Here is a 26,205-nt window from a genome sequence, read left to right on the forward strand (position 1 = left end):
GAGAGGTGGCAAATGGAGTTTAATGCCGAAAAGTGCGAAGTGATTCACTTTGGAAGGAGTAACAGGAATACAGAGTACTGGGCTAATGGTAAGATACTTGGTAGTGTGGATGAACAGAGGGATCTGGGTGTCCATGTGCATAGATCCCTGAAAGTTGGCACCCAGGTTGATAGGGTTGTTAAGAAGGCGTACGGTGTGTTAGCTTTTATTGGTAGGGGGATTGAGTTTCGGAGCCAGGAGGTCATGCTGCAACTGTACAAAACTCTGGTGCGGCCGCACTTGGAGTATTGCGCACAGTTCTGGTCGCCGCATTATAGGAAGGATGTGGAAGTGTTGGAAAGGGTGCAGAGGAGATTTACCAGGATGTTGCCTGGTATGGTGGGAAAATCGTATGAGGAAAGGCTGAGGGGCTTGAGATTGTTTTCGTTAGAGAGAAGAAGGTTAAGAGGTGACTTAATAGAGGCTTACATGATGATCAGAGGATTAGATAGGGTGGATAGTGAGAGCCTTTTTCCTCGGATGGTGATGGCTAACATGAGGGGACATAGCTTTAAATTGAGGGGTGAGAGATATAGGACAGATGTTAGAGGTAGGTTCTTTACTCAGAGAGTAGTAAGGGCGTGGAATGCCCTGCCTGCAGCAGTAGTGGACTCGTCAACGTTGAGAGCGTTCAAATGGTTATTGGATAAACATATGGATGATATTGGAATAGTGTAGGTTAGATGGGCTTTCGATTGGTTCCACTGGTCGGCGCAACATCGAGGGCCGAAGGGCCTGTACTGCGCTGTAATGTTCTATGTTCTAATACACATCTCTTTAACCTGTGCTTAACTCTCTCTCCATTCACATTGTCTGTACGTTTACGACTTGATTACCTGTAAAGACTCACATTCCAACCATTATTTTGTAAATTGAGTTTGTGTCTTTATATGCCCTGTTTGTGAACAGAACTCCCACTCACCTGATGAAGGAGCAGCACTCCGAAAGCTTGTTGCTTGTGCTACCAAATAAACCTGTTGGACTTTAACCTGGTGTTCTGAGACTTCTTACTATGTTCTGATTGCCATGCAGGGACTGCGAATAGACTGAAAATACTTTATTAACGAACCAGAAATATGAATTTATACCTTTTATGAAAGGACAATCAGGCTTGGTCATGTTTGTCTCAAAGAAAGACTTGCATTTATATAGAGCATTTCACAAGCACCAAAGCACTTGAAAATCTTTTTTTCATGCAGTGAGTGGTTAAGGTCTGGAATACATTGCCTAATAGTGTGGGAGAGGCAGGTTCAATCAAGGCATTATTGGGGGTATTATACTCTTATTTGAAGAGGAAAAATATGCAGTATTACAGGAGAATGGCACTAAGTGAATTGCTAATTCGCAGAGCTGGTGCAGACATTGATGGGATGAATGGCCTCCTTCTCCATAATAAAAATACTGTTATTGCAACACAAGAACTCATGACTTTGTAGCAAATTAAGTGTCGTCACTGTTGTAATCATAGATCCCTGCAGTGCAGAAGGAGGCCATTCAGCCCATTGAGCCTGCACCAACAGCAATCCCAGCCAGGCCCTATCCGCTGTCTCCCCACATATTTACCCTGCTAGTCCCCCTGACACTAATATCAATTTAGCATGGTCAATACAGCTAACCCTCACATCTTTGGAGTGTGGGTGGAAACTGGAACACCTGGAGGAAATCCACACAGACACGGGGAGAACATGCAGACTCCGCACAGACACCCGGTCCCTGGCACTGTGAGGCAGCAGTGCTAACCACTGTGCCACTGTGCCACCCATTATGCAGGAAACACGACAGCTGATTTGAAAACAGCAAGCTCCCACAAACAGCAATGTGACAATGACCAGATCATCTGTTTGGTGGTGTTGACTGCTGGATAAATATTGACTGGAACATTGCCCTTACAGGGAGTGTGTTTCAGATCATAACAAGCATGAAAGATCCTCACTGGTGATTCTTTAATCTGCCTTCTGGCTGCTGACCCTATTGCCACCAAAACTATCAACAAGGCACTTGCTGATTGCTGCCAGAGGGTTGCCTGAATTCTGTTTCTGTTAAATTACTATGTGACCAAACGTTGCTATAGCAACGTAAAACTGCTGTTTCCCCTCTGCTAAAGCAGACTTCTTCAGCTTAGTGAAACAGTCAGTGTCATTGAGAACTGAAACAAAGGAGCTAAACTAACCCATTCCTGTAAATCTTCACTCCATTCTCTCCTGAATGTAAACATTTTCCATATCGCTCTGACCAGAGCTGTGTGTAGTGCTCCAGAAGCATCCGATCAAAGTATCATAATGTTTAAACATAGCCACCTCCAAACTTTTCTTTATTCTTTCAAGAGATGTGGGCATTGGTGGCCAGGCCAACATTTATTGCCCATCCCTATATATTCTTGAGAAAGTGGTGGTGAGCCGCTGCAATCTATATGGCGTTCTCTCCATCATTCCGCTTTGTCATCTCTGGACTTCATTATTCTCCTGCTCTCCGCAAAATTGTGGATCTCCTTTCCAAACAGCACAGTGAATGTACCTTCAAACATAGCCCGCAGGTTCAAAGCGATGGCTCATCACTGCTTTCTCAGAGGCAATTAGGGATTGGCAATAAATGCTGGCCTAGCCAGCGACGCCCATATTCCAAGGACAAATTTAACACAATTTACACCCTTCATAACCTCTAAACATATCTAAAAGTGTTCATATCCTAATTTACAGCAAGTGATAGTCACCAATTACCCTTGTGTTCTATGTTTGTCCCAAGTCTGGCAAAGTCTCAGTTTTAAATTTCTTATCTTTGTTTCCAAATACCTCATACTGTCTCACTCCTCCCTGTCTCTGTAACCTCCTCTAGCCCCACACATCTCTGAGATATATATGCCCCTTTAATCCTGTTTTTGTCTGCATTCCTGATTTTAATTGCTCCACCTTTGAAGGTCCTACCTTCAGCTCTGCAATTCCTTCCTGAAACCTCTCACCCTCTCCCCCTCACTCTCCTTCAAGATGATCTTTGGTTAAGAAACATTTGGGCTGTGTTGCTACATTAAAGGTGCTAGGTAAATGCATACAAGTTGTTATCAAGTCCCAGAGTCTTACAGCACAGAAAGAGGCCCTTCAGCCCATCGTGTCAGCCAGCCATCAAGCATCAATATAGAAGAAACAGAAGATAGGAGCAGGAGGAGGCCATTTGGCCCTTCGAGCTGCTCCACCATTCATCACGATCATGGCTGATTGTCCAATTCAATAGCCTAATTCTGCTTTCTCCCCATAACCATCTATCCATTCTAGTCCCATTTTCCAGCAATTTCATACTTGTTCAGAAATTCACTGATGTGTTTAGGCTGAGGTTGATTTCCTTAAAGGAGAGAAGGCTGAAGGGGGCCTTGAGTGACGTATATAAAATTATGAGGGACATATTTTAGGTAGATAGGAAGAAACTTTTCTCCTCAGTAAAGGGGTCAGTAACCAGGGGACATAAATATAAGGTCAGGAGCAAGAGATTGAGAGGGGATTTGAGGAAAAACGTTTTCAGCCAGAGGGTGGTGGGAATCTGGAACTTACTGCCTGAAAGGATTAGAATGATTAGAATCCCTACAGTGCAGAAGGAGGTCATTCAGCCCACCAGGTCTGCACCGACCACAACCCCACCCAGGCCCTATTCCCGCAACTCCATGTTTACCCTGCTAATCCCCCTGACACTAAGGGGCAATTTAGCATGGCCAGTCAAACTAACCCGCACATCTTTGGACTGTGGGAGGAAACCGGAGCACCCAGAGGAAACCCACGCAGAACGTGCGGGGAGAACGTGCAAACTCCACACAGAGTGACCCAAGGCCGGAATTGAACCCGGGTCCCTGGCGCTGTGAGGCAGCAGTGCTAACCACTGATAGAGGCGAGAACATGTATTTATTTGTTCTGCTGTTTGCTACTTGGAAATGATTGGATCAAAAGCAAATTTGAATGCCAGGTCTACTGCAGGCTTTCGATCTTTCATATCAGCTCCATCCATGAAGTAGCTACTATGGTGGATGCCCCATCCAGACTCTATCACACCATTATATAATTCAACAATTAAAATTATATAATGTAAAGTCGCTCTTAAGTTAACTGGGCTTATATGGAACTCTTTCTTTACTGAGCCACAAAGGAAGCTGAGCTGTCACACCAGGTGTTCACGATCATGAATGATCTGCTAAGTAATAAGCAAAGTATATTTTGGTAAAGAATGCATTGTAAGGATTATGCACACATTCAGAACTTCCTGCAAAATAAAATAACGCAAGGAACTACAAAAGGTTGTGAGTGTAGCCCAATCCATCACGCAAACCAGCCTCCAATCCATTGACTCTGTCTACACTTCCCGCTGCCTCAGCAAAGCAGCCAGCATAATTAAGGACCCCACGCACCCCAGACATTCTCTCTTCCACCTTCTTCCGTCAGGAAAAAGATACGAAAGTCTGAGGTCACGTACCAACCAACTCAAGAACAACTTCTTCCTTGCTTCTATCAGACTTTTGAATGGACCTACCTTGCATTAAGTTGATCTTTCTCAACACCCTAGCTATGACTGTAACACTACATTCTGCACTCTCTCCTTGTCTGTGTACGGTATGCTTTGTCTGTATAGTGCGCAAGAAACAATACTTTTCACTATATGCTAATAAATGTGACAATAATAAATCAAATCAAAATTGATCCTCAATAAATGGCACAAAAATCAAAAATAATTTTTAAAACCTAAGAATTTAAGCATGGTGGCACAATTGTTAGCACTGCTGCCTCACAGCATCAGGGTCCCAGGTTCAATTCCGGCCTTGGTCACTCTCTGTGTGGAGTTTGCACATTCTCTCCGTGTCTGCGTGGGTTTCCTCCGGGTGCTCCGGTTTCCTCCAACACTCCAAAGATGTGCAGGTTAGGTTGATTGGCCATGCTAAAATTGATCCTCTTGTCCGGGGGCTTAGCAGGGTAAATGTGTGGAGTTACCAAAACAGGGCTTGGTGGGATTGTGGTCAGTACAGACTCGATGGGCCGAATGGCCTCCTTCTGTACTGTAGGGACTCTATGATTCTAAACATGTTTTATTATTTTGTTTCAAGTACATGTGCCAGTCAAGTGATGTATTACAGAATCACAGAATGAATCAGCATAGCAGCAAGACATTGGAGAGGCGATGGTATTATCACTAGACTATTAATCCAGAAGCTCAGCTAACATTCTGGGGACCCGGGTTCGAATCCCACCACAGCAGATGGTGGAAATTGAATTCAATAAAAAATTATCGGGAATTAAGAATTTACTGATGACCATGAAACCATTGTCGATTGTCGGAAAAACCCATCTGGTTCACCAATGTTATTTAGGTATGGAAATCTGCCATCCTTCCCTGATCCCTACATGTGACTCCAGAGCCACAGCAATGTTGTTGACTCTCAACTGCCCTCCAAGGACAACTAGGGATGGGCAATAAATGTGTGCCAGCCAGCGACGCCCATGTCCCACAGATAAATAAAAGTAATCTTGCCTATGTTTGTTCTTTGAAAGAGCTCTTTCACAGTTAGCCCCACTCCACCTGCACTTTCCCCCAGAGCCTTGCAAACATAATGGTACCAGCCAAGTCCAAGTGACCTGACCTTCCTCAGCCAATCAGCTGCTTCCTCTTGCCCTGCGTCACCTGATGTGCATTTGTGGATACCATCAATACTGTTCCCATTCCAACAGACTGCACGGGTATGAGCAATTCTGATACATGATTCTGAAGCGCCTTAAATAAAGTGGACGCTGAGAATCTGTTCCCGCTGTTCAGGGAATCTTAAACATGGGAGCCGCAGGATAAGGGGACTATCATTTCAGACAGAGATGAGGAAAAACTACTTCACTCAAAGGGTTGTGAATCTGTGGAATGCTCTTCCCCCGAGGGTTGTGGATGCTCCATCGTTGAATACATTTAAGACTGGGATAGACAGACTTTTGTGCCTGGATTTTACCGGCACGCCCGCCAGTAGCTTGAAAGATTGTGCCCGAGGCCAACAGAGAATGCCGTTCTGCCAGCCTCGCCTGCTCTGTAATCGGGGTGGGCATGCTGCTAAAATCAGGGCTTTGGTCTCTTAGGGGATGAAGGGATATGGTGATCAACAATAAAATGACATTGAAACGAGGATCAGCCATGGTCGCATTGAATGGTGGAGCAGACTCAAGGGACCATGTGGTCTACCCCGATCCTATTTCTTATCTTCGTTTGAAGCCTTGGTACATCTGCTTGCCTCTGCTTTCTGTTGACCTATCGAAGGTCAGCAGCACTCTCTGCATATTGAGAGTGAGCCAGTTGACACATAGAAATACAGAATATTTATGGACTGCAAGAGGCCGTTTGGCCCATCGTGCCTGGGCTAGTAGAGGCTCAGATTCCTGTATTAGGTTTGATGCTGGTTTGGCACTAAATTATTTATCCAATCCAGGGCTAGCAATAGGTTTGCTATCATCACCCACGGTGCATTTTCATCAGGCAATAACGTAGCCGACAGGATTCCCAAATGGCTCCGAGGAAACGTGCTGGGAGGAATATTTATGATTATTTATCAAAACTTGTTGCATTCTGGGGTAGTGCCGGTTGATTGGAAAACGGCTAATGTTACGCCGCTGTTAAAAAAAGGAAGGAGACAAAAGGCGGGTAACAAGAGGCCGGTCAGCTTAACGTCTGTAGAAGGGAAAATGCTGGAATCCATTATTAAAGAGGAGATAGCACGGCATCTGGATAGAAATGGTTCGATCAATCAGACGCAGCATGGATTCATGAGGGGAAAGTCGTGCTTGACGAACATGTTGGATTTTTATGAAGATGTGACGAGGGCGGTTGATGGAGGAGAACCGGTGGATGCGGTGTTTTGGGATTTCCAAAAGGCGTTTGATAAGGTGCCCCATAAAAGGCTGCTGAAGAAGATTAGGGCACACGGAGTTGGGGGTAGTGTGTTAAAGTGGATTGGGGACTGGCTATCCGACAGGAAGCAAAGAGTCGGAATAAATGGGTGTTTTTCCGGTTGGAGGAAGGTAACTAGTGGCGTGCCGCAGGGATCGGTACTCGGGCTGCAACTATTTACCATTTATATAGATGATCTGGAGGAGGGGACGGAGTGTAGGGTAACGAAGTTTGCAGACGACACAAAGATAAGTGGAAAAGTGAATCGTGTGGAGGACGGAGAAGATCTGCAGAGAGATTTGGACAGGCTGAGTGAGTGGGCGAGGATATGGCAAATGGAGTATAACGTTGAGAAATGCGAGGTTATACACTTTGGAGGAAATAATAACAAATGGGATTACTATCTCAATGGAAACAAATTAAAACATGCTACCGTGCAAAGGGACCTGGGGGTCCTTGTGCATGAGACGCAAAAGCCCAGTCTGCAGGTACAACAGGTGATCAAGAAGGCAAATGGGATGTTGGCCTATATTGCGAGGGGGATAGAATATAAAAGCAGGGACGTCTTGATGCACCTGTACAGGGCATTGGTGAGGCCGCAGCTGGAATACTGTGTGCAGTATTGGTCCCCTTATATGAGGAAGGATATATTGGCATTGGAGGGAGTGCAGAGAAGGTTCACCAGGTTGATACCGGAGATGAGGGGTTTGGATTATGAGGAGAGGCTGAGGAGATTGGGTTTGTACTCGTTGGAGTTTAGAAGGATGAGGGGGGATCTTATGGAGACTTATAAGATAATGCGGGGGCTGGATAGGGTGGAGGCGGAGAGATTCTTTCCACCTTCCTGCATTTACCAGCAGCAGAGAAGCGAGTGCACGTCCCACCAACCCTTAGGCCAATTGGGTCTCTTAATTGGCAGCCTTCTCAAGGGCTCCTCCTGATTTAGCACCTGCTGCCTCACAGCGTCAGGGACCCGGGTTCGATTCCCGGCTTGGGTCACTGTCCGTGCAGAGTCTGCACGTTCTCCCCGTGTCTGCATGGGTTTCCTCCGGGTGCTCCGGTTTCCTCTCGCAGTCTGAAAGACGTGCTGGTTACGTGCATTGGCCATGCTAAATTCTCCCTCAGTGTACCCAAACAGGCGCCGGAGTGTGGCGACTAGGGGATTTTCACAGTAACTTCATTGCAGTGTTAATATAAGCCTACTTGTGACACTAATAAATAAACTTAAACTTAAAAACTCCTGATCGGGCCACGCTGTGGGCCACAAATGCCACCTCCAGCCAGCATAATCAAAGACCCCACGCACCGGATATATTCTCTTTCACCTTCTTCCTTCTTCTTGATACACATCCCAACCAACTCAAGAACAGCTTCTTCCCTGCTGCCATCAGACTTTTGAATGGACCTGTGATATGTTAAGCTAATCTTTCTCTGCACCCTATCTGTAACTGCAACACTTCTCCCCAATGTATTCTATGAAAAAACTTTGTCTGTATAGCGCGCAAGAAACAATACTTTTCACTGTATCCCAATACATGTGACAATAATAAATCAAATAATAAATCAAATCAAATGCCCCGCTCTCATCATCAACCACCTCAATGCTCACCCCTCATCGAGCCCTGTATGACTGGACACAGCGAGCCCCACAAACTCACTTGAATTCCATGGCGTCCACCATGGCTTCTGATTCGAGGGCAGCTCTGGGGGTGGGACCTCATCTCTTAAAGGGATGAAAGCCCCAACTGCAGGTGAAATTAATTGCCTGAGAATCATAAATTCCGGTCAGGTCTTCAATGACCAACTGAGGCAGGGGCGCCCACCAACTGGCCAGACACCACCTCATAAAATGCCGTCCCCCAGCCCTGTGGAAAGAGTATGCATGCGGATGCCAAAACAGAGCAAGATGTCCATGACGTTCTTTGTAATCAGAAAACCTGCCACGCTCACTGCGAACTCCCACATATAAATAACAAGGTGAAGCACTGAAGACTAAAATGTTCCCTTGGGAACCGACCTCCACCAATCAGTGAACTGGATGAGGGAGGACGCAGGGGCAGTGAGTGGGCAGGGGGACAGGATGTGAAGAGAATGTCAGCTGTTCCACGGCACATTGTGTTCAATAGCTGACTACACCCTTTTAAAGCAAGAAAGACATTTGTAATAAATCACACTTAAGCATAGTTTGATATGTTAAACCCAGCTATAAATTACAGTGAGACGAATAACAAAGAGACGCGTAACTGAGAACCTATGTTTATTATGTTCTTTCTGCTTGTTATGACAATGAATTTTAATGGTTGCAACAACGCATCACCTTCAGAATGAATAGTTAACATTTAAAAACAAGTGAGTGACGATACAACAAAAACACACATGGATATTGATATTTATAATATGCTCTCAAGTCTAATCACTAACACTGACGAATGTATCGCATGATTAAATATTAATCTATGGGACCTGACATTTGATGCCAAGATGATTAATGGGAACTCTAATATTTCCCATTATCAGCACCAGTCCAGTGTCAAGCCCCTAAATATCTTTTCAGTTAACTTACTCCTTAGACTGCGAATTACAATGACAACAAAACACAAACATCTGCATCCTTTACTGCACAATCATTTCATTATTATCCAGTGGGGCAAAATAAAACTGAATTTGTTTCCAGCAGAAAAAGGAAGTTTTTATTTTCGGAAGAGATATTTGATGCTGAATAAGAAAATTCACTCTTCACAACGTGATCCTGCAACTGAGGCAGCTGCCTCTGGCAGGGAAACAATATAAAATCTAGAGGAAGGCTGAGAGGTGACATAATATAGGCACTTAATATGGAGTACCATAGAACCTCAGGATCCCTACAGCGCAGAAGGAGGCCATTCGGCTCATCGAGTCTGTACCGACTCTCCGAAAGAGCAACCCATCCAGGTCCACACTCTCACCCTTTGTGGGCGGCACGGTAGCACAGTGGTTAGCACTGCTGCTTCACAGCTCTAGGGTCCTGGGTTCGATTCCCGGCTCGGGTCACTGTCTGTGTGGAGTTTGCACATTCTCCTCGTGTCTGCGTGGGTTTTCTCCGGGTGCTCCGGTTTCCTCCCACAGTCCAAAGATGTGCGGGTTAGGTTGATTGGCCAGGTTAAAAATTGCCCCTTAGAGTCCTGAGATGCGTAGGTTAGAGGGATTAGCGGGTAAATATGTGGGGGTAGGGCCTGGGTGGGATTGTGGTCGGTGCAGACTCGATGGGCCTTGCACTGTTGGGTTTCTATGATTGATTTCTAACCTCGTAACCCCACACATTTACCAATCCACTTAACAACCTGCACATCTTTGGACACTGAGGGGCACTTTAGCCTGAGAAGGTGTTTCCACTTGTAGGTGAACCCAGAATTAGGGGCCCTGAATATTTAATGGTATTTTCTGCCCCCCTGCTCCCGTGTGATGTATTTACCGGTGGCGGAGGCAGTTCGCCATTGGCCGCTGGTGGGATCTTCTGGTCCCTCCAAAGTCTCTGGCATTTTAGGATTCCAACAGTCCAGAATGAGGCCATTCGGTCCATCAAGTCTGCACCGACTCTCCAAAAGAGCAGCTTACCCAGGCCCAACACGTTTTGCTATCACTGTAAGCCAGTACATTTACTATGGTTAAACTACCTTACCAACACATTTTTGGACATTAAGTGGTAATTTTGTACGGCTAATCTGCCTTCCTTGCACATCTTTGGGCTTTGAGTGGACCGCCCGTCCTGCAGGCGGGGAACCCGCTGCATGGAGTCAACTTATGTGGGACCAGAAAATCCCACCCATAATAGGGCTGCACGGTGGCACAATGGTTAGCACTGCTGCCTCACAGTGCTAGGGACCCAGGTTCAATTCCTGGCTTGGGTCACTGTCTGTGTGGAGTCTGCACGTTCTCCCCGCGTCTGTGTGGCTTTCCTCCGGGTGCTCCAGTTTCCTTCCACAGTCTGAAAGACATGCTGGTTAGATGCATTTGCCATGCTAAATTCTCCCTCAGTGTACCCGAACAGGAGCCGGAATGTGGCGACTAGGGGATTTTCACAGTAACTTCATTGCAGTGTCAATGTAAGCCTACTTGTGACAAATAAATAAACTTAACTTAAGTTAGGAGAAATTCCTTGAGGCAGACAATCTGTAAAAGCATGGGCAGCTTTGCAACAAGGATCATTTTATCATTGATAGGGTAATTGATAAATATTTGGTGCAACTGAAGACACAGGACATGAAGGCAGCTTCCCTATAACATTAGTAATAACTTTAACAATGTATCATTAAAAAGAATCCTTTGATGTGGCATCTTCACTGTGCCAGAGATTGTCCGGTTCAGAATATCATGAGTTATTGTTCCTGCCCCTTTCTGGATGACTGGTTCGTGATGGTGAGCAAGGCATGGGTTCAATTCCCATGCTGGCTGAGGTTGTTCATGAAGGCCCCGCCTTCTCAATCTCTCCCTCCGCCTGAGCAGTGTTGATCCTCAGGTTAAATCACCACCAATCAGCCCTCCCTACTCACAGGAGAGAGCAGCCTCTGGTCATCTGGGGCTATGGCAACTTTACCTTTACCATAGTATTAGAAATTAGAGCTACGCTTAGAATAAACATACATTCATTAGTCAGCATGAGATAGAATCCTACAGTGCAGAAGGAGGCCATTTTGCCCATCGAGTCTGCACCGACCACAATCCCACCCAAGCCCTATCCCCATGACCCCATGCATTTACCCTAGCTAGTCCCCCTGACACTAAGGGGCAATTTTTTTAGCATGGCCAAACCACCTAACCCGCACATCTTTGGACTGTGGGAGGAAACGGGAGCACCCGGAGGAAACCCACGCAGACATGGGGAGAACATGCAGACTCCACACAGACCCAAGCTGGGAATCGAACCTGGGTCTCTGGTGCTGTGAGGCAGTACCGCTAACCACTGTGCCACCGTGCTGCCTGGCACGGTGATAATGATCCGATAATGATCGAGTTGTAAGTTTTGTCTTATTGTAAATTGTTTAATGATTTGTTTCTCCGGGAACAAATCAGAGGGGTTACTGCTGTTCAGTGATGACACCTGCAGCAAGCTCGATAAGACGCCATGATCAGAGCGGAAGTGCAACTGATCCAGATACTTGAAACAAATTACCATACAGCAAGAGTGCGTAAGATTTTCATTTAACCTTGCTTAATGAACATGCTTGCTGAAATGTGAAAGTTAATTATTGTGTGGGAGCAGAATATAAATAACTTTGGGGAACAGCCAGATGGCTCAATAGTCTGATAAGGAATTAAACCACTTAGACTGGACTATTGCAAACTGCTCATTTTGATAATCCAAGCAATGGAGCCCCCAGAAGTTATTCCAGAGATTAGAAGAGTGAGAGAAAATGAGTCACAGGGAATAGGCCAGGTGAGATTAGGAAAATAGATGTAAAGATTTGATTGATCAAGGATGGAAGATATGTGCAAAAGCCTAGGAAGCCAATGGCAGATGGCTAACATTAGGGCAGATGTTTATTCTATGTTTTAGACAACAACTCATTAAATTATTGGATATTTTATATGGATGGAAATCTTTCTAGGGCAATATAAATCTGTCAATAATCCATCCAGGTCCATCCCTGAAAAGGGCCTTTGGGAGGCTTCAGTGCAGAAGGCAACTCCCAAGGATAGATCCTTGCTATTCCGCTTGGGTAAATTGACAAGTCCTGAAGACAAGAGACACTGAGAAGAAAAGAAAGCAAAGAAAGAAAGAGTTATTCCTGCAAGCCGTACTCGCTACTTGTCACGGCCAAATGTTTTTGCGGGTAATTAATGTGTTACAATACATCTTAAAGTAGATTAACCTCTACATAGCCACCATCTTGGTTGCAAGTGATCCTGATTGATTACATAATTGATACCAACAACAAATTGTGCTTAAATTAAACTATCAATAAATTGGAAGTATTAAAATTACAACAATGGTGGACTCACACAAAATTACACTGCTAATCCAAAACCAAATCTATGAGCAATCCTCAACAATGTTAATATGATATACTCCTATTTATACACCATACAAAACAATGATTATCATAATAGCCTGCTTTGGACAGTTGACGGGATATTGATGGTTGGGGAAGTTTGGTACAGTGCAGAAACGGGGGTCTTCAGCTGGAATGACTCATTTAGAACTTCCTCTGTCTCTGATTCAGTGTGACCCATCACATTCTTTCCCTTCCAGCCACCAGGTAATCATTTCTCCTTTACCCTAAGGAGGAAAGTACAGCACTGTAACTTTGATGTTCAAATTCAATTTAAAATGAATTAACAGATAATGAAATAAACCTTTTCCAGTGTTTTGCTTGACAAGAGTCCAAATAGTTGGTTTAGCAGCAGACAATTGAAAAAGATTCTTTTAAGAAACTTTAGACAAATATGTTCCTCGCTCATGGTGTTGTGGAGGGGTTGTAATGGAATCAAAATGGGGTCTTGGTTGGCTAACAGTAAAATGGATACAATACACTGGGCAACACGGTGGCACAGTGGTTAGCACTGCTGCCTCACAGCTCCAGGGACCTGAGTTCGATTCCCATCTTGGATCACTGTCTGTGCGGAGTCTGCATGTTCTCCCCATGTCTGCGTGGGGTTCCTCCGGGTGCTTTGGTTTCCTCCTACAGTCTGAAAGACCTGCTGGTTAGATTCTCCCGCAGTGTACCCGAATAGGCGCCGGGGTGTGGTGACTAGGGGATTTTCACAGTAACTTCATTGTAGTGTTAATGTAAGCCGACTTGTGACACTAATAAATCAATTGTTGTCTTGTTCAGAAAAGCACATTGGGTATTGGGATAACCAAAGATAATCAGAAAATGGCTTTCACAAAGTGAAATATTTCTGAAATAAAGCAATGAATCCTATCCGGGAATAGGAGCTGATCGAGCCTGTTCTGCTATTCTGTTAGGTCATGGGCGATCAATATCTTAACTCCATCTCCCAGTCTTGGTTCCATAATTCTTAATACCCTAACTTAACAAAAGTTTATCGACCTCAGTTTTGATATTTTCCTTTAACCCCCAGCATCAGCACCATTTTGCGTGTATAAAGCAAATGGGAAGTGCTCTAAACTGTGGGGAGGAGGATGTCTCTGTGTGTTGAGAGTACGAGTTGGATGTGAATTGAATTGAGGAGTTGAAGTATCACACTCGGTCCTAATGGGTGTGAGGCCATATTCACAATTGTCCCAAAATCCACACTTTTCGATGGCTCTTGTAGGAAATGGTAAAATGTCGAACAGGCTGTGGATTCCAGGTCCGGGATGGGTCACATCCAACCATCCATTCCTGCCACTGCCTCAACTCATCTTCTGTTCAAACCCTCCTCCATGCCTTTTTGTAATTCTAACTTCAACAATTCCCACGCACTCTGAGCCGGCCACCCAACTTGCACCTTCTTTAAACTCAAAGAACAAAGAACAAAGAACAGTACAGCACAGGAAACAGGCCCTTCGGCCCTCCAAGCCTGTGCCGCTCCTTGGTCCAACTAGACCAATCGTTTGTATCCCTCCATTCCCAGGCTGCTCATGTGACTATCCAGGTAAGTCTTAAACGATGTCAGCGTGCCTGCCTCCACCACCCTACTTGGCAGCGCATTCCAGGCCCCCACCACCCTCTGTGTAAAAAACGTCCCTCTGATGTCTGAGTTATACTTCGCCCCTCTCAGCTTGAGCCCGTGACCCCTCGTGATCGTCACCTCCGACCTGGGAAAAAGCTTCCCATTGTTCACCCTATCTATACCCTTCATAATCTTGTATACCTCTATTAGATCTCCCCTCATTCTCCGTCTTTCCAAGGAGAACAACCCCAGTCTACCCAATCTCTCCTCATAGCTAAGACCCTCCATACCAGGCAACATCCTGGTAAACCTTCTCTGCACTCTCTCCAATGCCTCCACGTCCTTCTGGTAGTGCGGCGACCAGAACTGGACGCAGTACTCCAAATGCGGCCTAACCAGCGTTCTCTACAGCTGCATCATCAGACTCCAGCTTTTATACTCTATACCCCATCCTATAAAGGCAAGCATACCATATGCCTTCTTCACCACCTTCTCCACCTGTGTTGCCACCTTCAAGGATTTGTGGACTTGCACACCTAGGTCCCTCTGTGTTTCTATACTCCTGATGACTCTGCCATTTATTGTATAACTCCTCCCTACATTATTTCTTCCAAAATGCATCACTTCGCATTTATCCGGATTAAATTCCATCTGCCACCTCTCCGCCCAATTTTCCAGCCTATCTATATCCTGCTGTATTGCCCGACAATGCTCTTCGCTATCCGCAATTCCAGCCATCTTTGTGTCATCCGCAAACTTGCTGATTACACCAGTTACACCTTCTTCCAAATCATTTATATATATCACAAATAGCAGAGGTTCCAGTACAGAGCCCTGCGGAACACCACTGGTCACAGACCTCCAGCCGGAAAAAGACCCTTCGACCACTACCCTCTGTCTCCTATGGCCAAGCCAGTTCTCCACCCATCGAGCCACTTCTCCTTGTATCCCATGAGCCTTAACCTTCTTAACCAACCTGCCATGTGGGACTTTGTCAAATGCCTTACTGAAATCCAACATTCGCCTAAAGTTCATCCAAAATGTCCCCTATATTCTCCCAACTCCTGAACCTGAATTCTATGCATGGCTCTATGCATGAAACTGCCATGTTTTGTGGTCCCACCCGAGGTTAATTAAAGATTAATTAAAGATCACAATATTATGTTGGCTGGTAACTTAAGTGTGTCAGCGGGGTGGGCACTGGGTCCAATGGTTCCCTGCGTCAAGGTTAAAGACGTCTCCCAGAGGTCACTGAAGACAATGCAGGAAGCAGCGAGAGAGCAAACGTTGGCAGCAAGAAGGCATGCCAGGCAGGAGAGAAGATTGCCAATGAGTGTCTGCGAGTCCATATGGAGGCGGTGACAGCCATGAGAGACATCCTCATGCCGCGGGATGGAAGGAGGAGGCCACCCCAACTCACCAAGAAGGCCTGGGCAGAGGTGGCAGCTGAGGTCGGCAGGCAGGAACTGGTCCACTTCACGTGAATACAATGCCGGAAAAGATTCAATGATCTTCTGCTTTCGGCAAGGGTGAGTTATGGATGGGCAATGTCCAGAGTGGGCGACTGAGGAAGGGTACCCTGCTATGTCGCTGAGTACACCTTCAGAACTGCTCAGACCCCACTTGACAGAGGACAACCACCAAGGTCATCTACGCCAACAGGGCACCACAGTCAGCACTCTGCCTCTTGATGCTGCTGTTAGCGAGGGGGAACACCCAGACATCGCACCCACAACAGGCTAGTGTTTGTACTGGAGGCTTACGTTTTCTTTTCATTTTGCTTGTGTTGAGAGATGATTTGATTGGATGTCTTTGCTTTGTTTCATGTTAATGTTGTCACGATAAATTACTGCTTGTTCACGAGCCATGAATGTCCTGTATATTCGATCAATGTTTGCCTCATCAATGTCTGGTGAGAGGTGGTGGGGGCATCAAGCTTTATTACTAAGGCTGTGATGCTAGATTGGGCTCCTGGCCTGGTTATGTACAAGATGTTTGGGACGGAGATGGTGTGCATGGACGCAGACGGAAGGCAGGACATGCCAGCCAAGTTGAGAAAGTGCTGAGTCAAGGTCTCCCTCTTCTATTCTTCCTGCCATTGTGGACAAGTTCACATTTTCCCACATTATACACCTTCTGCCAAATGTTTGCCCACTCACTTAACCTATTTATATCCCTTTATAAATTCCCTCTGTCCTCTTCACAATCCCATCTTCTAACCACCTGTGTGTCATCAGCAAATTTAGAGACCATACATTCTGTCCCTTCATCCAAGTCATTAATAAAGATTATAAATAGTTTGGTCCAAACACTGATTGAGACCAAAACACCAAAACACCGCTAAATTGAGGCCACTTTCTGAAAGGGTGACAAAGGCGACAACCCTCACAACATTTACAAAGCATTTGGATGAGACTTGAAATGCCATAACATACAAGATTACAGTCCAAAAGCTTGCAAACAGGACTAGAGTAGATAGGTGCATGATGGCCAGAACAGACGGGATGGGCCGAAGGACCTTTTCCTGTGCTGTAAAATTCAATGACTCTATAACATATCTGACATTTCTTTATTTCCTGTTATTAAATCCCTATTTTCACTCTCTAGAAGATCAATTCTATCTTTAATTACTCTTTTCTAAGATGCTTCTGGAAACTTTTAATATCTATTCTTATATGTCAAGCTAACTTTCACTAATACTCTAATTTCTCATTTTGCTTAGTCATTATTTGCTGGGCTTTTTAAGTCTCACAATTTTCTGATCTGCCACTGATTTTCACAGAGTCCGACGCTTTTTCTTTTAATTTGATGCTGCCCAGGATTCTCCCAGCCCGCTGCGCTGCTTGAGCGAGCGTCCTCCCCCCGCCGGAGTGATTCCCATCAGGGGGGTCTACAACTGCTCCGCACTAATGGCAAACAGACATCCTCACCCCACTGGTGAGGACAGAGAACATTAGGCCCCCCTGGGAGGTCAGGGACAAGAGGGGGGTTGCCCTTTGGGCAGTGCCAGCCTGGCAGCACCAGCCTGTCACCCTGGCACCTTCCAACAAGCACACTGACATTGCCCACTGGGCACCCTGGCATTGTCCACTGGGCATCAGGCAGTGCCAAGGGGGCGAGGCCAGAGAGGGTAGGGCATACTGGGGGTGGGGTCTATTGGGGGGACAATTGGTGGTGGGGGTGACTTGCTGCCACTCTGTGAGTGGGATTGGTTGGGGAGGCACTGAGGGGGTGATTGGGGCTGGGTGGAGGGTGGGGGGGGGGGGGGTCAGGACTGGTCCTGGGAGGGGTTGTTGGAGCTGGCCATTGTGGGGATGGATTAGGGTGGCCAGGGAGAGACCAGGGCAGGTCCCAGGGGACGGAAGGGGGAGATTGGGGCTGGTAAGGGGGTTGGGGGAGGGCGGCCGGTAGGAGAGTGATTGGTGGGGGCATTCGGGAAGGCCAGCGATGGTGGAGGGGTGGGGGCTACAGTGTGCTTATGCCGATATCCCCACTGACAGATCAAGGCATGCGCAGTGGACCACTTGGCAAAAGCTGCCGGCCTCTCGGACGGGAATAGGTCACCCCTTATTTTCATTGTGAATATCTCCGAGGCACTCTGTGATGCACAAAGTGTCGGAGATTCATTCAGGTAAGTACACCCAAAAAACGGGTGGGAAATTTTCCCATTTTCACACCCATTGGGTACTTAGTTTTGTTTTGCCAGAATCCTGGCCACTATCTTTATCTTCCTTACTAAGCCACAGAGAGTGTATCCTTGCCCTAGATTCTTTCTTTCTCACTGGAGTGTATCTTTGTTCAGTGTTACAAAATATCTCCTTAAATGTCTGCAACTGCATCTCCACTGTCTTACCATTTATCCCAGTTCCCCAGTTCACTTTAGCCAGCTCTGTCTTCATATCCTTGTAATTGTCTTCAGTTAAATTTCAAACACTTGTCTTGGACCCACCCTTCTCATCCTGAAAGCTCAATGTCAAATTCTATCATAGAGTCATAGAGGTTTACAGCATGGAAACAGGCCCTTCGGCCCAACTTGTCCATGCCGCCTTTTTTTTTAAACCTCTAAGCTAATCCCAATTGCCCGCCTTTGGCCCATATCCCTCTATACCCATCGTACCTATGTAACTATCTAAATGCTTTTTAAAAGATAAAATTGTACCCGCCTCTACTACTACCTCTGGCAGCTTGTTCCAGACACTCACCACCCTCTATGTGAAAAAATTGCCCCTCTGGACACTTTTGTATCTCCCCCCTCTCACCTTAAACCTATTCCCTCTAGTTTTAGACTCCCCTACCTTTGGGAAAAGATATTGACTATCTACCTTGTCTATGCCCCTCATTATTTTATAGACCTCTATAAGGTCACCCTTCAGTCTCCTATGCTCCAGAGAAAAAAGTCCCAGTCTATTCAGCCTCTCCTTATAACTCAATCCATCAAGTCCCGGTAGCATCCTAGTATATCTTTTCTGCACTCTTTCTAGTTTAATAATATCCTTTCTATAATAGGGTGACCAGAACTGTACACAGTATTCCAAGTGTGGCCTTACCAATGTCTTGTACAACTTTAACAAGACGCCCCAACTCCAGTATTCAATGTTCTGACCGATGAAACCAAGCATGCCGAATGCCTTCTTCACCACTCTGTCCACCTGTGACTCCACTTTCAAGGAGCTATGAACATGTACCCCTCGATCTCTTTGTTCTGTAACTCTCCCCAACGCCCTACCATTAACTGAGTAAGTCCTGCCCTGGTTCAATCTACCAAAATGCATCACCTCACATTTGTCTAAATTAAACTCCATCTGCCATTCATCAGCCCACTGGCCCAATTGATCATGTTATGATCACTGCTACCTAGAGGTTCCTTCACTATGAGGTCATTAACAAATCTGTCTCATTGCACATTTCCAGGCTCTCTGGTTGGCTGTAGAAGTTGCAGCTCTCAGAAATTGTCCCCAACACACCCTATGAATTCAACTTCCAGACCACCTTTGCTAATCTGATTAATCCAATCCATATCTGGATTAAAATCACTCGTGGCTATTGAAGTTTCTCACAAGCTCCCATTTCTTCATGTAAACTCCATCCCACCATGTCATTACTGTTCAGGATCCATAAACACAAGCGACTTCTTACCTTCTATTATTTCTTGAGTTTATCCAAACTGATTCTACATGTTGACCTCCAGAACAAAGGTAATCACTCACCACTATCCTCATGCCCTCCTAAATTAACAGAGACACCCCACCAATATTTTCTAGCTACCTGTCCTTCTGAAACATTGAGTACCCTTGAATATTCAGATCCCAGCCTTGGTCACTGTGGTAATTGTCCCTTTAAGGACAACACAGCAGAGGAAGGGTCACCTGGTCTAGGTTACCAATTGGGACTCAGAGTGGGGAATCACCCCAGGGGGAGGAGCTCTCTGCAGCAGAATTAGTTACAAATGTGCTGTTGCTCTTGAAGATCACTAAATAAATCCTTTTTTGTCCACGAATGATGGCTCTGAAAGTGTAGAATTCCAGTCACCTCATAGCCATATTTCTGTAATGGATATCAGGTCATAGATCTATTTCTACTTAATCTGTCAATTCACCCACTTTATTATGAAAGCATTCAGATACAAAGCCTTTAGTTCTCTCTTTTTTACTATTTTGGCCAATTCTGCCCTTATCTGCTGTCCCGTTCTTAAATTTGGATGCCCGGTCCCCACCTGCCATACTCTGTTATCTATCCCTTTATTGCTACCTTGCCTTTGCCTTTCCCTTTAATCTCCCATATCTCCCCTTGAGTGATCCTGTTGGTCTGTGGAATTCTCTTCCCCAGAGAGCAGTGGAAATTGGGTCATTGAGTCTATTGAAGGCTGAGTTGGGCAGATCTATGATTGATAAGTAAGTCAAGGGTCGTGACAGGGAGGGGCAGGCAGGAAAGTGGAGTTGAGGCCACAATCAGATCAGTCATGATCTTATTGAATGGTGGAGCAGGCTCAAGGAACTGAATGGCCTGCTCCTGTCCCTATTTCTTTTTGAAATTCAGTCACTGAGATTTTTTTCACAGTGTATTTCAGACTGTCTATTTAAGCCATTCCCTGCAAGCGGTTAAATTCTGACTATAATACTCTGGTTATGTGGCATTAATTTACATGCAGGGTCTCCATCGAGATATTTTGTTCTTGATCAAAGTGTACAAAATCCTGGCAAATTAAAGGCATCTGAAACGGAGGCAGCATTTCTGAAGATGATCTTTGCAGAAAGCAGTAATTGGGTAGCATGTGTGTGTTCTTTTGAGTGGCAAATGGTACAATTAGCCGCTACATATCCAGTTTTGGAACAGCTGAACCTTCCAGGGATTTGAAAGTGATAACCAGCTGTGAGCACTCTTAAGTGCAATCTTTAGCTTTCTCCCTCTGGGACTGAGCCGCACAAAGCATCGTGCCAAACCACTGAAGCCTCGTTTGAGACTTGCATCTACATTTGGCCAAAAATAAGTTTCAATGGCATCTTCGTTGCCCAAAGGAATTACAGCCAGATAAATGGATATTTAGTGGATGACGTGATTATTCCCGGGTGGGAGAGACTGGTTGATATCTACCGCTAGTTCGGCATTTCAGCACGAACTCAAAGGGAATGTGTTTTCCATGTTGTTTACCTGAATCTGGGTTGATTCCCAGTGCAGTACTGAGGGAGTGCTGCACTATTCTACGTCCTGACTTTCATAAGAACATAAGAAATAGGAGCAGGAGTAGGCCATCTAGCCCCTCGAGCCTGCCCCGCCGTTCAATAAGATCATGGCTGATCTGACGTGGATCAGTACCACTTACCCGCCTGATCCCCATAACCCTTAATTCCCTTACCGATCAGGAATCCATCCATCCGCGCTTTAAACATATTCAGCGAGGTAGCCTCCACCACCTCAGTGGGCAGAGAATTCCAGAGATTCACCACCCTCTGGGAGAAGAAGTTCCTCCTCAACTCTGTCTTAAACCGACCCCCCTTTATTTTGAGGCTGTGTCCTCTAGTTTTAACTTCCTTACTAAGTGGAAAGAATCTCTCCGCCTCCACCCTATCCAGCCCCCGCATTATCTTATAAGTCTCCATAAGATAATGCAACATCCTTTTTGGTCTCACACACACGTGAGAGTGAATTTCTTCTTGAAGGGTTGTTAGTGTTTGGAATTCTCTTCCGTAGAGAGCAGTGGAGACTGGGTAATTGAATATATTCAGGCTGTGTTAGACAGATTTTTGATTGACAGGCATTAAGGGTTATGGAGGACAGGCTGGAAAGTGGAGTTCAGGCCATTAAGGGGATCATCAATAGATCTCCCCAGGGGCTTCATGGAGTACGAGCTGTCTTATTGAACGAGCGCAGGTTCGCCCAATGGGAAGCGGTCAGCGTGGATATTTAATCCTGTTACTCTACCCGGATTGTACCTGACTGTGTGCCACCGTCCTTGGTGCACAATATAGGGTGCTGCTGATGGGAAACTGACATTTGGCTCATTTACTACAGCCACAATCTGATCTTATTGAATGGCTGAGCAGGCTTGAAGGGCTGAATGGCCTACTGCTCCTATATCTTATGAACTAATGATCTTATTTTCACTCTGTTGTTTGAAGATTCCTGCTGTGCACAGGCAGCCCGCTGTGCATCCCATATTACAAGATTTCAAAATATGTCATTAGTTGTGACGTACTTTGGGACACTCTGAAAGTCACTGTATAAAAGCAAGATTTTCTTTTCCAAATGGAAATTTTATGGTTATAATAAGTGTTCTAAAGCTCTTTCCTGACCTTTATCAAATCTACAAGAGCTAAAGCATTTATTTTACTCCTCTTGGGAACAAAAAATACTTGGACATGTAAAATCTCTATAAATGAATGGATCTCTCATGGCATTCCTCACAGATATTCCAGAGCCCAGATGTGACATTTAGATGCTGAGATATTTACCTGACCAGTTGTTTTAAGGTCATTGCTTATTTTCTGTGGGAAAGTGGTCCAAAAATGCAAGTGAAAGTAATTGTAAATCTGTGAGATCACTGAGAGGGTAATTGTACCGTTATAAAGCCCTGGCTTCAGTTGCAAATTTCACAACTAAAAAGGATAGATTTTTGTTTAGGTAAGGGTATTAAGAGTTCTAAAACCAAGCCTGGTAAATCGAAGTAAGATACAGTCATTATTGAATCGAATGGCAGAATAGGTTCCAGGGCTGAATGGCCTACCATTTTTCCTATATAAGTCAATGAGACCATTTTTTAAGGTACTCATTTGACTTCCAAAGTGTAATCTTCTAAAACGTGACTCCATGGAAGTGTGTTTGAGTTTGTGACAAAATAAAATGTATGGTTTTTTTTGATTGCCTTATCTAATGTCCATATTTGCACATTTCCAGTTGAGGTCATTAGAAAGCAATCAGAAGTGGAAATCATGCCAATTCTCTCTTCACATTTGTGAGTGCCATTTTTTTATTCATTCATGGGATGTGGCTTTCACTGGCTGGGTCGGCAATTATTGTCCATCTCTGAGGGCATTTAAGAGTCAACCACATTGCTGTGGGTCTGGAGTCACATGTAGGGGGAGGCGATGGCCTAGTGGTATTATCGCTAGTCTATTAATCCAGAAACTCAGCTAATGTTCTGGGGACCTGGGTTCAAATCGTGCCGTGGCAGATGCTGGAATTTGAATTCAATAAAAAATATCTGGAATTAAGAATTTACTGATGGCCATGAAACAATTGTCAATTTTAGGGCGGCACAGTAGCACAGTGGTTAGCACTGCTGCTTCACAGCTCCAGGGACCTGGGTTCGATTCCCGGCTTGGGTCACTGTCTGTGTGGAGTTTGCACGTTCTCCTCGTGTCTGCGTGGGTTTCCTCCGGGTGCTCCGGTTTCCTCCCACAGTCCAAAGATGTGCAGGTTAGGTTGATTGGCCATGCTAAAGTTGCCCCTTAGTGTCCTGAGATGCGTAGGTTAGAGGGATTAGTGGGTAAAATATGTAGGGATGTGGGGTTAGGGCCTGGGTGGGATTGTGGTTGGTGCAGACTCGATGGGCCGAATGGCCTCTTTCTGCACTGTAGGGTTTCTATGATTTCTTTCTATGATTTCTATGATTTCTATGACCAGCTAAGGACAACAGATTTCTTTCCCTAAAGGATGTTAGTGAACCATATGGGTTTTTATGACAATCAACTATGGTTTCATGGTCATCATGAGACTTTTAACTCCAGACTTTTATTGAATTCAAATTTCACCATCTGCTGTGATGGGATTTGAACCCTGGTCCTCAGAGGAGTACCCTGGGTCTCTGGATTACTAGTCCAGCGACAATACCACTACACCACTGCCTGACTTAAGTTTAACACAGACACTGCCACTCTATTTATATTGAAATTACAACACAGGAACAGACCATTCAGCCCAACTGGTTCATGCCGGTGTTCCACACCAGCCTTCTCTCACTCATGTACACATTCAGCCCAATTGGTTCATGCCGGTGTTCCACACCAGCCTTCTCTCACTCATGTACATCTCATCTCATCAGCATATTCCTTTCTCCCTCTTGAAATTATCTAATTTCCCGTTGAATTGATCAGTGCTATTCCTCTCAATGTTATAATTTGGTAACACATTCTAAACAGTCGCTGCATAAAGAAGCTTCTCCTGAATACGTTTATTGGATTTATTACCGACCATCTTATAGCCTGAGGTTTTGAACATCCTCCACAATTGGAAACATCTTCTCCACATCGACTCTACCAAGTCCATTCATAATTTAAATGACCTTTATTTAAGCTCAACCTCATTTAGGAATGAATAATTAGCGACTGGGCACCTAATTGGGAATGACACACATTCATGTTCAGATTCGCCAAGATCCAATTTGGTTCGCAAATAGAGCCTTTAGAGCTGTATAACTTTAATAAGTAATGTTAAAATTAACTGCAATGGGTGAGATTCATTAATTCAGTACAGAATAGGGACTGAATATTCTTGGTTCAAGGGTTCAACTAATGACCAAATAACCTTTAGTCAAAATTACTGAGTAAACTTCAGCTATTGAACAAAGGCCTTTTTGCATCATTATATTAAACATATGTTATGAGTAATCTTGTATGGGGTGAAAATCTCCCATGATTTCTGAACAGACAATAGTGATGTGAGTAGGTTATCATGGTGGTTATGTTACTGGACTAATAATCCGAGGTCTGCCTGTTCTGGAGACCTGAGTTCAAATCCCATCCTGGGATTTATAGGGGACCAGATCAGAAACCCCAAGGTATATTATGAAGCCACACTAGACCGCAACAAATTTTCTATTTTGGCATTAATGTGAGGATAGGATATTCCACTCCAGGTGTGATTCTACTAACATTCCAGGGAGCTTTTATCAAAACAAACTTTATTTAACAACACAGTTTAACTATAACAAATAACTTTTAACAATTAAACAATACTTTAAACTATAATTACTAAATTTAAACTACTAATTAAGCTATAACAAATGACTTTTAACAATTAAACAATACATGGCAAAATATAATTCTTAACTGCTAACCTATCACTATTAGTTCCAATCAAGCAATACTTCTCTTATAGACTTAAACCCCACTTTGAAATTAGTTAGCAAAACACAGGCATACATGTTCTGACTTAGATTATCAGGCTTGGAGCTTTCAGAAAGCCTTTGGAGAGAGAGACACACAGAGAGACATTTCTTTCTTCCACCAGCTTCAGGTAGCAACTGTTCTTGGTTTAAAATGAAAATGAAACTGATTTTTCCTGCAAGCTTAACTCCTTCCATTAACTACATGTCCCTGTCAATCAACCGAATCAAAACTCACATGACTCTGCATATCAAGTCTAAAATCCCAGGAGAAGCAAAATAAACAAAAGGTTCATTAACTCTACAAAGTAACACGTGCCTATCTAAAATCAGTCATTATCCTTCATTCTCAGCGTTTGAGCTGCATATTTTCCCAGACAAATCGACTTATAACAAAACACTACCTCTTAAAAGAGTTCCCTCTTAAACACAAAATATATCAAAATAGTACTGTATCATCACGGCTTAAAATTCAATTTCATAAAATCTAGAGTTAAAATGGTAATAAAAATGAAAGTCCCGAATATTTGATAAAAACTATTTCATTTAATGTCATTTAGTCAATTATTGTCCACTTACCTATCTATTCCATCTAATGGTGGAGTACCAGCAGTGGACAGGGGACTCAGCATGTGGGGGGACAAACATGCAAACATGCTCTGCCTTCGAGGGGTGTTCATTCATTGAATGGCACTGATCAAGGAACCGGGCACCAAGTGGGCCTGCAGAGAGCCAACCCCAGTCCTTTCCTCTGACCTCTCGGAGGAACCGCCATCTTGTCTTCAATGGCCTTCCTCCAGGGATCTGGTGAGGCCCAAGTGCAGCGATTGGCTGGCCGTTCTCAGGGACGGGATTTCAGCTGTACTGGGGAAAGTTCAGTCATGACATGCTCTCCTGCTGCCAGTCACTGTCACTGTCTGTATGGAGTTTGCACATTCTCCCCGTGTCTGCATGGGTTTCCTCCGGGTGCTCCGGTTTCCTCCCACACTCCAAAGATGTGCGGGCTAGGTTGATTGGCCATGATAAATTGACACTAGTGTCAGGGGATAAGCAGGGTAAATATGTGGGGTTACAGGAAT

General features: G+C 44.7%; 1 protein-coding gene across 1 annotated transcript in view; it reads right to left on the reverse strand.

The window, feature by feature from the left end:
- LOC144497572 (mucolipin-2-like) overlaps positions 1-26,205 on the reverse strand; it is a 411,267-nt gene that overhangs the window by 131,777 nt on the left and 253,285 nt on the right. The gene's annotated exons all lie outside the window — the stretch shown is intronic.

Source organism: Mustelus asterias, chromosome 8 (genome assembly GCF_964213995.1).
Source record: "Mustelus asterias chromosome 8, sMusAst1.hap1.1, whole genome shotgun sequence".
In the NCBI taxonomy this organism is placed as follows: Eukaryota; Metazoa; Chordata; class Chondrichthyes; order Carcharhiniformes; family Triakidae; genus Mustelus; species Mustelus asterias.